At 40.7% G+C, this 15,657-nt stretch overlaps 1 long non-coding RNA gene across 1 annotated transcript in view; it reads left to right on the top strand.

Moving 5' to 3' along the window:
- The window catches only part of LOC122431937, a 34,885-nt gene extending 24,440 nt beyond the window's left edge, over positions 1-10,445 (top strand). The window contains exon 3 of the long non-coding RNA XR_006266668.1: positions 9,950-10,445. This is a non-coding gene — a long non-coding RNA (uncharacterized LOC122431937). The remainder of the gene's footprint in view (positions 1-9,949) is intronic.
- The last annotated feature ends 5,212 nt before the right edge of the window (positions 10,446-15,657 follow it).

Here is a 15,657-nt window from a genome sequence, read left to right on the forward strand (position 1 = left end):
GATTTAAATATTACGTAAAATTTCTTCAACCACAAAAAATTAGGAAAATCAATAATAATCTGACAATTGTAAAACTGTATTTATCTCTGTGTATGGAGAATAGACTGTCTTCCTTTATAACTCATGGAGTAGGAACAAAGATCAACCTTGTCTTTGATTAGAATGAAGACCTAGGAAGTTTCAAATAAGGGAGCTTTTGTAAGGATCCTTTATCCTCAAACCCTCAAACCTAGAAGAGCTCTAACAAAAAAGATGTTACTTCAAATTTTTATTGGTTAAAATTTTGGAAACATTCATCTAAATATTGTAACTTGCCATATGAAAGAGTAAAGATTGGAATTAGAAACTGTACAAAAGATTAAAATGAAAACTTAATGAATACAACCAAAACTATTCTGTGAGGTATATTTTAATACATAGACTTTATATACTAAGAAAATTAACTAGATAAAGAACAATGTAATAAATTAAAGGAGTTAGGAGAAAAGCATTAATAAAACTTGAAATTAATGAAATAAAAAACTAGTTTTTAAAAGATAAAATACATAAAATCATAGAATGGAATGAAAAACATGTAGAAACCAAAAATTCAACATGAAGAATAGAAAGCAAAGTATAATGAGAGATACTAAAAAAAAAAAAAAAAAAAACTATGAGTGTATACTTTATGCAACTGTTATAATACATTTGAAAAACACTGGAAATGGATGATTTTCTAACAAAATATAAACACCAAAGTAGACAAAGTGATAGAAAAATAAACATACCAAAAGTCTACCAAAAATCACAGCTAACATTCATTTTATATTCAAAGAATAGACAATCTCTATGTTATTGAAATTTTCTGGTATATAGAAAGGACGGAAGTTTCCCCAGTTCATTTCAAACTATCATAACCTTGAGTGCATGCATGCAAAGTCGCTTCAGTTGTGTTTGACTCCTCGTGACCTCATGGCCTGCAGCCCATCAGGCTCCTCTTCTGTAGGATTTTCCCTGCAAGAATACTGGAGTGGGTTGACATTTCCGTCTCCAGGGGATCTTCCTCACCCAAGGATCAACCTGCATCTCCTGCAGGTACTGCGTTACAGGTGGACTCTTTATTGCTGGACCACCAGGGAAGCCCATTAACCTTAATATCAACATTTGAGAAAGACAACACTGAAACAAAAACTACAGAGCAATCAACAAATGAATAAGATGACAAACTTTGAATAAAAAAACTATCAGGGAAAGTTCAGGAAAATGCTTAAAAATGAATATTATAGCATCACACAGTAGGGTTTATAATTGAAAAAATGGTTCACCATCAAGAAATTTAGAAACATAATTCTTAATTCAAGAGGAAAAAACACATAATAATAATAATAGATTTCAAAGAAGCATGTGATGAAGTTTAAAGAATGTTTTTCATCTTCTTTTGACTCAGCTTAGACAGAAGTAAATTAAGTAAATATTCTAAAAACTACAAACATGAAGGGGTAAAATGTTTTCAGCAGTTTGAGGATAAGAGAGTGTGCCTATATTACTGATATTTTTCAACATCTTTCAAAGGTTCTAGAAAGTTAAATCGGCAGAATATACTTTAGAATTAAAAGCTCCCCAAATAACCTTTGCTTGCAGAAAACACTAATTATTCTTAAAACAATTGGAAGATTATTTTAAAAACATTTAGAATTCACGAGACTTTTATAAAGTGTATATGTTGAATATATATATAAATATACAGAATCAATGAACAGTCCTTTTGTTCTGACATAGTAAGAATTAGAAAAGGGAAAATTGAAAATTCTATTTATAATACATACAAACAGTATAAAATAATCAGGACTAAATTTAATAAGAACAAAAAAATGCCATAAACTTTACTGACGGACTTTAAACAAGGTAGAAATAAATAGGGAGACACATCATGTTCTTGGAGGAAATATTTCACATCTCAAGTCTGGACCCTCATGAAATCACTGGGTACATGAAAGTCATTTTCCACCAGAATTCCTCTTATTTTTCTACAGAGCATTACAAATTATGCCTCTTTATTTGAAATATATATATGGAAGTACAAATGTGTAAGATTTCCTAGTAAAAATTTGAAAAAGAAAAATACTGAGGAATGCCAGAGAGGGCTTGCTGAACCAGATACTATAAAACTTCTGAAATCAAAATAGTAAATTAGGGCAGGGGAACACCATGTGAGCCCCCTTGCTTCTGGCAGGGCAAACTTCAGTGACAGTAGAAAGACAAAGAGCTTTTCAAATTGGTAACTGTGGTACTTGTTGGGATCTGACCTTTCTCTCTGCAAACCTAAAATGTGTTTTATTTGAAATTATAATGGCAGAAAATAAACATAATCCTATTCTGGATTATCCAACAGCCACTGATAATTAAGTACAGCCACAAAATCTCCCTGTGTTATTTGCATTTGTCACTGTACTGGTAAGTAACTGATGATAAGTAACACTTAACAGTCCTGTACTAACTAGAGGTGGATTTACAACGTATTTGTGCTGAATATCAATACTATTGTGGCTCCGTGACAACAAAAGTGGAGATCAGTGCAAACAACAAGAGAGCATAAGATCCTCACATAACAAATACTCTCAGCATTCCCAACTCAAGAGGACCTGCCCTTTAGGACTGAGTACCTTGTTCACTTCTGATCAGTGACTCTGTTATGGCAACACATTTTTAATTTGTGCTAATTTGAAGTGTGCTGGTTTTGTGGTTTTATTTCCATTTAATTTGTAAAGCAGATTTAGTTTGATAGTTGTAAGGCTATAGAAATAAGGAGTTTATACCTAGTATATGTTTGAATTTTGTAAAAAAAAGTAACAGCTAAGCAAAATTGGATAGCACTAGCATAAGAATAGGAGAACAGATTGGTGGAAGGATCAGAAGCTCTGAAAACAGCTCAGAAATAAAGATGTTTGTAAAGAAAATATGGGATTAAATAACATTTTATTTCAGTGAGATAAGAATGATTAATAAATAATGGATACAGACATAATTAACAATCCTTATGAATAAAAAAAAGACCTTTGCCTCATCCTATTTGCAAAACTGCACTTAAAAACAAAGCTTTTTAGGTGGAGCTCTTCTTGTCAGCACTGTTGACATTTGAGGTTTGATAGTTTTCTGTTGGGGGGCATTGTAGGATGTTTGGCATCATCTTTGCCCTCTACCCACTAGAGGCCAATAACCTTCTCTCCCCAGTTGTGACAAACAAAAATGTGTCCAGATATCATCATGGGGGTGGGGGAAGAAATTGTCCCAACTTGAGAACCACTGGTTCAGATATGCTAAAGCCTTAAATATATATGTACATATACATACATATATATATATGTTTCATCATCAGAAATGTACTAGGCATATTCATGAAAGAAAGTCCTATGACAATATTTTTAGAGGTAAAGTACAGAAAAATGATCTGAATAATCTGATATCTACCTATATGGCACTGATTGATTAAAACCATCATGCTTCCATGCAGTGGAGCATTATGCAACTACTACAAAGGTTATCTCACTGAGAGGGGCATCTGTGATATAATCTTAAGTACCAAAAGAGGTTTACAGAATTCTTTTAAAGGGAGAACAAAGGCCTTATGTATGTGTATGGGTGGGTGTGTATAAATGTAGATTTTGTGTGTTTGTCTAAGTGTTAACATTGTGGGGAGAATGCAAACGAAACTTCTAAGCCTGGCCACCTTAAGGAGCAGAGGAAAGACCCTGCAGCTGGATTAGGGTGACCATGGGAAACTCTGGCTTTACTTTTATATTCATCTACTGTAACAAGCGCATAATGACTTTGTAATTCGAAAACAAAAGCCAGTAGAGCCTAAGTAGTTCAAAGACTTGAATCTAGGGGTAGTTCAGTTCAGTGGCTCAGTCGTGTCTGACTCTTTGCGACCGCATGAATCGCAGCATGCCACGCCTCCCTGTCCATCACAAACTCCCAGAGTTTACTCAAACTCATGCCCATTGAGATGGTGATGCCATCCAGCCATCTCATCCTCTGTCATCCCCTTCTCTTCCTGCCCCCAATCCCTCCCAGCATTAGAGTCTTTTCCAATGAGTCAACTCTTCGCATGAGGTGGCCAAAGTATTGGAGTTTCAGCTTCAGCGCCAGTCCTTCCAATGAACACCCTGGACTGATCTCCTTTAGGATGGACTGGTGCAGGGGGATGCATTTATGACTCAGTGTGCTACATGCTGTAACATAACGATAGATACATTTGGGGAGGGCTATAGAAAGCCATGAAATTAAAAGACTCTTGCGCCTTGGAAGAAAAGCTATGACAAACCGAGACAGCATATTGAAAAGGAGAGACATCACTTTGCCGACAAAGGTCTGTCTAGTCAAAACTATGACCTTTCCAGTAGTCATGTAAAGATGTGAGAGTTGGACCAGAAAATACTTAGGAGTATATCTACCTAAAGAAACAAAGGACCTACACATAGAAAACTATAAAACACTGATGAAAGAAATCAAAGAGGACACAAACAGATGGAGAAACATACCGTGTTCATGGATTGGAAGAATCAATATTGTCAAAATGGCTATTCTACCCAAAGCAATCTATAGATTCAATGCAATCCCTATCAAGCTACCAACGGTATTTTTCACAGAACTAGACCAAAGAATTTCACAATTTGTATGGAAATACAAAAAACCTCGAATAGCCAAAGTAATCTTGAGAAAGAAGAATGGAACTGGAGGAATCAACCTGCCTGACTTCAGACTCTACTACAAAGCCACAGTCATCAAGACAGTATGGTACTGGCACAAAGACAGAAATATAGATCAATGGAACAGAATAGAAAGCCCAGAGATAAATCCCCGAACCTATGGACACCTTATCTTTGACAAAGGAGGCAAGGATATACAATGGAAAAAAGACAACCTCTTTAACAAGTGGTGCTGGGAAAACTGGTCAACCACTTGTAAAAGAATGAAACTAGAACACTTTCTAACACCATACACAAAAATAAACTCAAAATGGATTAAAGATCTAAATGTAAGACCAGAAACTATAAAACTCCTAGAGGAGAACATAGGCAAAACACTCTCCGACATAAATCACAGCAAGATCCTCTATGACCCACCTCCCAGAATATTGGAAATAAAAGCAAAACTAAACAAATGGGACCTAATGAAACTTAAAAGCTTTTGCACTACAAAGGAAACTATAAGTAAGGTGAAAAGACAGCCCTCAGATTGGGAGAAAATAATAGCAAATGAAGAAACAGACAAAGGATTAATCTCAAAAATATACAAGCAACTCCTGCAGCTCAATTCCAGAAAAATAAATGACCCAATCAAAAAATGGGCCAAAGAACTAAACAGACATTTCTCCAAAGAAGACATACAGATGGCTAACAAACACATGAAAAGATGCTCAACATCACTCATTATCAGAGAAATGCAAATCAAAACCACAATGAGGTACCATTACACGCCAGTCAGGATGGCTGCTATCCAAAAGTCTACAAGCAATAAATGCTGGAGAGGGTGTGGAGAAAAGGGAACCCTCTTACACTGTTGGTGGGAATGCAAACTAGTACAGCCACTATGGAAAACAGTGTGGAGATTCCTTAAAAAACTGGAAATAGAACTGCCATATGACCCAGCAATCCCACTTCTGGGCATACACACTGAGGAAACCAGATCTGAAAGAGACACGTGCCCCCCAATGTTCATTGCAGCACTGTTTATAATAGCCAGGACATGGAAGCAACCTAGATGCCCATCAGCAGATGAATGGATAAGGAAGCTGTGGTACATATACACCATGGAATATTACTCAGCCGTTAAAAAGAATTCATTTGAACCAGTTCTAATGAGATGGATGAAACTGGAGCCCATTATACAGAGTGAAGTAAGCCAGAAAGATAAAGAACATTACAGCATACTAACACATATATATGGAATTTAGAAAGATGGTAACGATAACCCTATATGCAAAACAGAAAAAGAGACACAGAAATACAGAACAGACTTTTGAACTCTGTGGGAGAAGGTGAGGGTGGGATGTTTCAAAAGAACAGCATGTATACTATCTATGGTGAAACAGATCACCAGCCCAGGTGGGATGCATGAGACAAGTGCTCGGGCCTGGTACACTGGGAAGACCCAGAGGAATCGGGTGGAGAGGGAGGTGGGAGGGGGGATCGGGATGGGGAATACGTGTAAATCTATGGCTGATTCATATCAATGTATGACAAAACCCACTGAAATGTTGTGAAGTAATTAGCCTCCAACTAATAAAAAAATTAAAAAAAAAAAAAAAAAAAAGAATGCTTTCAAACTGTGGTACTGGAGAAGACTCTTGAGAGTCCCTTGGACTGCAAGGAGATCAAACCTGTCAATCCTAAAGGAAATCAACCCTGAATATTCACTGAAAGAACTGATGCTGAGCTGAAGCTCCAATACTTTGGCCACCTGATGCAAAGAGCCAACTCACTGAAAAAGACCCTGATGCTGGGAAAGATTGAAGCCAAAAGGAGAAGAGGGCAGCAGAGGACGAGGTGGTTGGATAGCATCACCAACTCAATGGACTTGAGTCTGAGCAAACTCTGGGAGATAGTGAAGGACAGGGAAGCCTGGTGTGCTGCAGTCCATGGGGTTGCAAAGAGTTGGACACAACTTAGCGATTGAACAACATAGAAAGCAGTGGGGTGATGTATGGGTTTTTGGTTAGGGACCACAGTGGGTTGAAGCGTGGTCACCAAAAAGATTTGTATGTCCAAATCTCTGGAAAGTGACCTTGTTTAGAAAAAGGGTCTTTGCAGATATAATTAAGGATGTTAAGAGGGCATTACCCAGGATGACCCAAGTGAGCCCTACATTCGGTGGCATGTATCCTTATAAGAACGAGGTAGAGGAGATTTGAGCCACACAGAGAAGGTGATCCAAAGAGGGAGGCATAATGGTTTGAAAGAGCCACAAGCCAAGGAGTGTCTGGAGCCACCACAAGTTACAAGAGGTAAGAATCAGATTCTCCTCAAAGCCTTATTAGGTAGCCCAGCCCAGCCCACACCTTGGTCTCAGACTTCTGGCTTCCAGAACTGTGAGAAAATAATTTCTATTGTTTAAGCCATCCTGGGTGTGGTAAGGCAGCCACGGGAAACCATGAGGGGGATAATTCATTTTTTCTGGGATGGTTGAGGGAGGCTTCATTAGGATGGTAACCCTTGTCTTGCATCTTAAAGGAAAGTGGAAAAGGGAAGGAGGCTGCTGGGGTGGGGGGACGGGCAGCAGCCCGCACAAAGGCTGGAGAGCTAAGGGTCAGGGCCGGGTGAGCGTGGCTGGGGCTCCTGGTGTATTTAGCAGTGAGGGTGGAGTAAAAGGTGAAGCATCGTGTTTTTCCCATGATCTTTTTAGCTGGAGAAACACATTGGAAAACACTTTAGAGATATTTTCTAAGAACAACAAGCAAATTCATGTCTGAGTTGGAGCTCTCATAAAGTCAACCTTCAGAAACAAAGTCACAAGTGCAGAGATTACTGCCCCATGAGTCTCCAGTGAGAGAGAATGTGAGCAGTGCCTCCTTGGATTCAAAATGCAGCAGCTTGTTGAATCTTGAGGCCTCCATTTGCAGCCAGTTTGCTCACATTCCTAGCAGACGGCTTGCTTTGGCATCCATGTAATCTCTGCCAGAATGGGAAGCCCCCAAGCTAGGTAGAAAACAAAGTATTTTTATCATTTGACATGATGAAGCGTGTGGCTCTTGAGTAAGAAGAACTAGCACGGCCATGGGCATGTTCTGTCTTATCGCATCCCCGCCAGCTCCAGAGGAAACAAGTCTCCACCAGCCAACATGCCCAACAGAGTCTTCTCGTGGCCTGGGAGGGGACAGGAGCCATGCCCTTTCTTCGAGGGCCACATGTGGCTTGACTTTCCACCACGCGTATCCTGTTGTGGGTTCAGTAGAGTTTCTGCTGGAGGTGACTCTGCATCCCTCTGCCCCCCTTAGAAATACCCTAGTGGGGAGCTTCTGGTGGTACATCTTGAGACCAAGAAGGAATGAGCTTAGAGCCAGAAACACTTGCAGATGTATGGTTGGAACATTTGTTTCACAGAACTGCTGCTATAAATAGGATGTGGATAAGCAAAAAGGCAACAACTTGCATGGGTGGCCTTGTCTTCGTGGCAGAGATATTTCCCAGAAGCACGCACTGCTGGGGCTGACTCTGGATTCAATGAAGCTGCCAAGTCATCACTGTGACATGGATCACAGCTGCCCTCGTGCCAAGCTTTTTCCCTCATTGTTCAGAGTCCATCTGTAATCAACTCCAGAAATTTCCATGAGAGGCAGGGGGCCCTCATCCATTGGTGGTGTGCCACACTTACCCGTGAAATCTTGTCTTCTCTGTTGATGGCAGAGGGTGTGTGTGTTGTATCGGTTTGTGCATGAGTGTGTGTGTGTGTGTGTGCATGTGTGTGCTCCAAAAGTCTCAACTGATGCAAATTTCTAAAAATTCAGGGCCCCACTTGAGAGTGCGTGCTTTAGGAGTTCCCACTCATCCCCCAAGCTGAGGAAAGATTGAAAACATGGAAAACTCAAAATGTGAGCAGACAGGATGGGAAGGAGACTGCAGATTGGAGGTGTAGCTGGTAGGTGACCAGGAGCACAGTGGAAATAGCAGTGGGTGAGGAGGAGCAGTGGGGATTACTGAAGGCGAGGCTCAACTTTGGACTCCTGTCTCCTGCTCTCAGCTTGTGTGAACCAACCAGAGATGGAGAGGAGACAGTAAGAAGCCAGCCTGACTATTCAGCCCTAGCAGCCTTTGAAAGAGGAGACAGAATGAGTCAGAAAACACTTCTCTGTGACAGATCACGAGCTCAGCAGAGCAGTCTTGGAGACTTTGTCTGGAAGCTGGTTGTAATAAAACTTTCATATGGTTGGGAAGAAATCAGGAACCTTATTTTCTGTGCTTCCCAAAACTTAGTCTCCCATTCCAATTTCGAAATAAATGACGGCACTGGGTGAGGTGCTTTGACATCAGTTATCTCATTCGAGGCTCACAAATCTGAGGTTCAGCTCACAAAAGAGGAAATGAAGCCTCAGAAAGCTGAAGAGGCTCATTCAAGATCACAGAGGAGGATCACAGACCTTGGTCTTTGGTGACACGTCTGGGCAGTCACAGGAGTCCTGGTCCTGCTCCTCCGGGGACAGTTGGAGATATTCTTAATGGCAACGAAGTTTCTCTTCTCTTGTGACACAAACATGAGTGCTTATTTCACCCGGGAACTGTCAACAGTCACTAAAACACACTCTGTCATTTGCTCCTCACATTACTATGAGCTAGATATCACTACCCCCCGGACAGGAGCGACTGAGGAGACTTCTCCAAGGCTACATAGCAAGGTCATGCCAAGCTAGGGTTCACACACAGACCTGTCTGATCCCAAAGGCCATGCGCTGGCTTGCTGCACTGTGCTGCCTCTCTAGTAGAAAGAAGGCCCCACTGACCGCTATCTCTGCCCAGGAGAGGAGGTGCACCTCGGCCCCAAGATCCACTCCTCATTACTCGTGGGCGCCCCAGGCCTCCCACCAATTAAGCCCTTAGAACATCCCCCTGGCCCTGGGTGACATAATAAAGGTGACTGTGACGGCCAAGTGCATGCACTAAACATAAGTCCCTTGTTTTAATTTATCTTCCAACTGCTCTTTGCGCAAGACTGAGGTCCTACTGGTAATTAAGGATGACCTGGCTTAATTTAACCTGGCTGAATGAGAGCAGGGCTCAGAGCAAAGTGGCAAAGTGGCAGCACAGCAGAGCTGATGTCAGCTTTTAATTTGACATGGTAATGAGGGCACCGATTAAAGATAATAGGGGTAGGGCTGACCTGGGAAAGGCAGAGCGCAACACTCCTCTGAAGCCTTCCTTTTATGTAATTTTCTTGCCAAGTAGCTAAATAGATTCTTCATCCCCCTTTTTCTCAGCTGACACGTCACTGGAGCTACAACTAACTGGTCACATGCCCTGAGCTTGATCGCGGTCTACTCAGAACACAAGGATTGTGTACCACCAACTACAAAGATTCACATCCAGCTCTGCCACTTTCTATCTGCGTGACCTAAGACAAGTTACTTCAACTCCCAGTACCTCAGTTACTGCATGTATAGAATGGCCATGATGATACCAGTACCCACCTCATAAGGCTGTTGTGAGCATTAAAGTGATAAAAATATTGGGCTGAGGACAGAGCTGAGTACATATGTGAATTTGTTATTATTATCTTGAAAACTTTAACTATATTTGCACAATTTTTCCCACTTTGTTTCTTTGCTGTTTGGAAATTTTCTGGGGAGAATATCTTTTAAACGTTTAATTGGAGGATCATTTTTTATGATATTGTGTTGATTTCTGCCATATAAGAATGAGAATCAGCTATATGTATACACATGCCCCTTCCTTCTTTAGCCTCCTTTCCACCTACCCCACAGTGTCTCTCATAGAGCAAGTGTTCATTAAATAGCCCTTCTCATCACAAAAGTGAAATGGTAATTATATGATGATATGGAGCTGTTACCTAAGGATACTGGTGGTAATTATTTTGCAACATGGAAGTGTATCGAATCAACACCTTAACTTTATACAATGCTATGTCTGAATTATATCTCAATAAAGGTAAGAGAAAATCATAATAAATGTCTCTTAATACTTTTTTTTCTCCTTTTCTCTCTCTTTGTCCCTTTCTCTTCATAAACAGCGACTCCATTTCTAATGTCAAACACTAGACAAAGTGAATATGGCGAAGACCCATTAGCATGTTACAACAGTGAGTTAGGAAGGAAGATGGTGGTGGTTATGTTTGTGTGTTCAGGCCATCCCAAAGCTGAGAGGTTCCCTTTCACATTCTCAGTATTTAAAATGATTTTTTTCTATAACATTTAAAAAATTCTTTTCAATTTCAGTTATTCCTTCATAAATTTTTCAGTTTATTGTGAGTTCTTCTGAAATCCTTTAAAAGCCATTTATTTATTCACCAAAAATTCTAGGAGTTATAAAATTCTTTGACTAACTTCTCCAATAGTAATTTGTTTATTTGTTACAAATTTTAATTATGTAATTTATAGAAATTGGTATTGGATGATATAGTTCTTGTCGCTTTTGGAGATATCTGCAAAATAACATTTATCTGATTTTTAGTTCTTTTCAGAGCAATTTAAGTAATCATTAAGGAACATCATAGGATTTATGCTTCTTATGAACATATTTGAAAAGAAAAAGTGAAAGTGTTAGTCACTCAGTTGTGTCCAACTCTTTGTAACCCCGTGGACTGTAGCCTGCTAGGCTTCTCTGTCCATGGAATTTTCCAAGCAAGAATACTGGAGTGGGTTGCTGTTTCCTTCTCCAAGAGATCTTCCCAACCCAGAGGTCGAACCTGGGTCTTGCACACTGCAGGTAGATTCTTTACCATCTGAGACACCAGGAAAGCTCTTATGAACATATTTGCTGTTCAGAAAAGTATATTTTACAATTTCCCTGTAAGATTAAGACACCATTCACAATAAATAGAAACCTATGATGGAGAATATGGTATTTCATTAGAATTAAAAATATTAAAATTTGTCTACTGTTAGGAAAACAAGAAAAGGCTTTGTTGAAAAGTGAAAGGGAAGTCACTCAGTCATGTCTGACTCTTTGCGACCCCATGGACTGTAGCCTACGAGGTTCCTCCATCCATGGAATTTTCCAGGCAAGAATACTGGAGTGGGTTGCCATTTCCTTCTCCAGGGGATCTTCCCGACTCAGGGATTGAACCTGGGTCTCCTGCATTGCAAACAGGTGCTTTTACCGTCTGAGTTGAAAGGATGGGGATAAAAAGAACAAATTGGGCACAATAAAAATGATATTCAGAGATATATGAAAAAACTACTAAAGGGAAGAAGGCTGTCCTCACAGGTAAAGAATGGAAGCTTGATTAATTCATGAATGCCTCCAGAAGTGGGCTGTTATTATGTTCAAGAATATAGTTGTAAATATAGTTGCAAGATTAAAAATGAATTTAGAAATTCAGCAAATTGGTCATTTGATGACAAGCTTCTTAGGATTCACTCTACTTTGTCTTCTAAATTCTGCTGTGAAAGAATTCTCCTCTTGCCTGTCTGTTATTTGTGAGGCATTTAAGCAGACACAATGAAGTTGCTCAGTCGTGTCCGACTCCTTGCAACCCCATGGGCCTACCACGCTCCTCCATCCATGGGGTTTTCCAGGCAAGAGTACTGGAGTGGGTTGCCATTTGTTGAGAGAGGTGTACAGTGACCTCTGTAATAAACTGATAGGAAGGGAGATCAGAGGATCATTCCAGTAAATATCTACAGTGAAGTATAAAATATGGACCAGTCATGAGCGTACAGGAAAATGTAATCTACCTGCAGACCAGCACATAAAACATTATCCACCTTTCAGAAAAGTTTCTTGTTCTTCATCCCAGGTACTATGCTTACCCACAGTAACAACTGTCCTGACTTTTGACATCACAGGCCAGCTCTGTCTTTATATGTATGTTTTGAACTGCATATGAATGAAAGGGTTCATATGAACTATATAGTGTCAGCTTCTTTTGCTCAGCATAGTGTTCGTGAGACTTGCTGAATGTGGTTATAATTCTTTTTTTTTTTCTTGTTGTATAATACTCATCAGTAGGAACATTCTACTATTGCATCTGTTTTATTGTTGACCAACATTTGGATTTTTTTTTTTTTTTTTTGGTTCTTACAAAGAGGGTTGGGCTTCCCCAGTGGCTCAGCGGTAAAGAACCCTCCTGTAATGCAGGAGCCGCAGGAGACGAGGGTTCAATCCCTGGGTTGGGAAAATCCCCTGGAGAAGGGCATGGCAACCCACTTCAGTATTCCTGCCTGGAGAATTCTGTGGACAGAAGAGCCTGTTGGGTTACAGTCCACAGGGTCACAATGAGTTGGCTATGACTGTAGCAACTTAGCATGCATGCACGCACAAAGAAGGTTACTATGTACATTCTAGTACTGTATGTGTGTTTTGGTGATGATGTGTGTATATCTGTTTAAAAGATTTGGAAGATTTCTGCAAAGTTTAATTGACTGGCATTTTATTTGACCAACTTGTGGGCTATATCTGGGGATGGACTTGCTGGGTTACAATGTATGCATATGTTCAGCTTTAGTTGATATTGCCAAGCAATTTTCCAGAGTTGTTGTATCAGTTTACATTCCCATCAGCAGTTTGAATTCCTAGTTACTCTCCATCCTTCCTAGTTGTTGGTGTTATCATTTATCCAGCACATTTTCATGTGCTTATTTACCATTTTGACATTTTCTTTTGTATTGTGCCTACTCAATTCTTTAGCACATTAAAAAAATTGGTTAGTTTGTCTTCCCTCTTGATTTATAGGCTTTATACAAATTTTTATTCTGGTCATGTATGTATTAAAAGCATATTCTCCCACTCTGTGGCTCACCTTTTACCTGTCTTAACAGTATCTTGATGAACATGTGCTACTGATTTTTTTTTTACTTGTGAAAATATGTAATTTTATTGTTTTGTGGAAGTGTTGGGGTTAATTTCAAACAGTGCCCTATTTAGGAAAAAACAATATAAGTCACTTAAAATTACTCTTTGTTTCCTAATTTTTTATATCTTTTTATTGTTCTCTTAGGATATATGGGATTTCCCTTAGTACTTCTGTGTGTGTGTGTGTGTGTGTGTGTGTGTGTGTGTGTGTCCGATGCAGATCAATGCATGTGTAGCGTAGGCCAGTTTGTCCATCTTTTCTTTAATGCTCAGTACTTTTTGTGTCCCTGGGTTAGAATATTTTTAATGTTGCTACCAGTGCCCAAATTCTGCAGTTCAGTGACTCTCCTGTAGCTCTTCATTCTGCTCAGGCTCTGCTAGTTGAGTCAAGAACACAGTCAATCTGCACAGTTGTAGGTTATGTGCCAGGACAGAGGGGAACTGAAGGGTGATAAAAACAGATCCGGCCACCATGCAGCTCAGCATCAAGGAGCTAGGAATAGCATATCAGGTACAATGTGACTCTTAGAACCAGATGATGGAGGAGATTTGCAGCAGCCAGTATTCCATGCTCCTTGAGTCAGCCTGCCTCTCTCTCTCTTCCTCTTATACCATGCTATCTTCTCAATACCTTCTTCTCTCTGCCCAGTAACTTCTTCTTACTGCCTTTGCTCTGTGAATCTCTGTTTTAAAAGGTAGGGTATTAATTAAAAAAAAAAAAAAAGGTATGGAAGGTCAACAGACCAGGAGATGAGTACCACTGAAAAGATAATTTGTTTACTTACAGAGCCCAAGAGAAGGGAGCAGACCATGTCATGAAGGGCTACCAGGGGAAGCACCAGGTTAGTCAGGAGGTCGTGGGAGAAGGAAGAGATGTGGATGAGAATCTTTATTGTGGTTTCCATGAGAAGGAAAGGGTGAGACTAGGATTGGCTGGTTTGAATAATTTCAGCAGGCTGTGGGGCACAGGGGCTTTGTCTGATACCTGGCTGTGGGGTTGTAGGACAGGCAAATAGTGACCCAGAAAGTGAGAGCCCCATAAAAGAGATAGTTTCAATGTGGTTTTATATTTGAAAACTGTGCTTGTGGGCAAATTATTTTCTATCTCTAGGCTAACCAGAGGGGCAGTCCCTTCAAAATCAGCAAGACTCTGGATGTCAAAGCATTAGAATGCAGAAGTAAAGACATAGTTACTACAGTCTCTGGACTCCCTATCCCCCACCCCCCCCCCCCCAAGAACTGTCAGTTCCCTAAAATGACTTACTCTCAAGAGACTCCCCATGGGAGGCTGAATCGTCCAGTGAAGGCTGTTTGCTTCTGAGGTGAGCTCCCTGACTGCACCCTACCCCAGGCGGACTGGTCAGCCTCAGGGTTCGAGCCTCACTGGGATTTGTTGGCAGGGCCAGACTGGTGCCCTCAGGTGGTCAGCTCTGCCTGAAGAAGACATTTGCCACTGGGTCCATCTGTCCGCGTGATTCCCCTGCCCTCGTTTTGGGCTTTCCTCTGCCTCATCCCCCAGCCTTCCCAAGTCCCCTTCTAAGCCTCCAGCCATGTGTCCATGTTTCCTCCTTGAATTGCCGGAGTAACTTTTTCTCTTCTTTCATGGAATTTTTCACTTTCTGCCATTTGATATATGTTGTTTTCTGTCTACATCACCTTTAAAAACACACAAATGCAGAGGACAGGCTGAGTGAGTGTGTCTTATTCAGTCTTCAGTTACTGTTTCCTTCTCTGCACCCCTGGGGTCTAGCGCAACGCCTGGATGGAGCATCAGTGTTTGATAAGTATTTATCAAATGTCAGAAACCTAATATTTTATGGTAAGTCCCCACAGAAACCAAGACCCCGGCCCTAAACCAAGCATTCTTGGGTGAATCATTTACTTGGGCAGTGATCCCCAGAAGAACTGGTGGGTGTAGGGGAGGAGAGAAGGAAGATTGGGGAGCTGCCAGGACAGTGTGGGCTAGAGAGCTGTTTACCCCTGAGGGCAACTGGTGCTCATTCCTCTTGGTTCTCTTTGCGGGACACTTCTCGGAGCTGCTCCATCTGGATTATGTGTCCGTATGTCACTGGATGTGGGCTGCCCTGGGCCAGTAAATCCCCTGACACACAGCAGAGTGTGTTCATGTAGCCAGAGCAGACCTTCTACAGGGTCC

This window comes from Cervus canadensis, chromosome 30 (genome assembly GCF_019320065.1).
Source record: "Cervus canadensis isolate Bull #8, Minnesota chromosome 30, ASM1932006v1, whole genome shotgun sequence".
Lineage (NCBI taxonomy): Eukaryota > Metazoa > Chordata > Mammalia > Artiodactyla > Cervidae > Cervus > Cervus canadensis.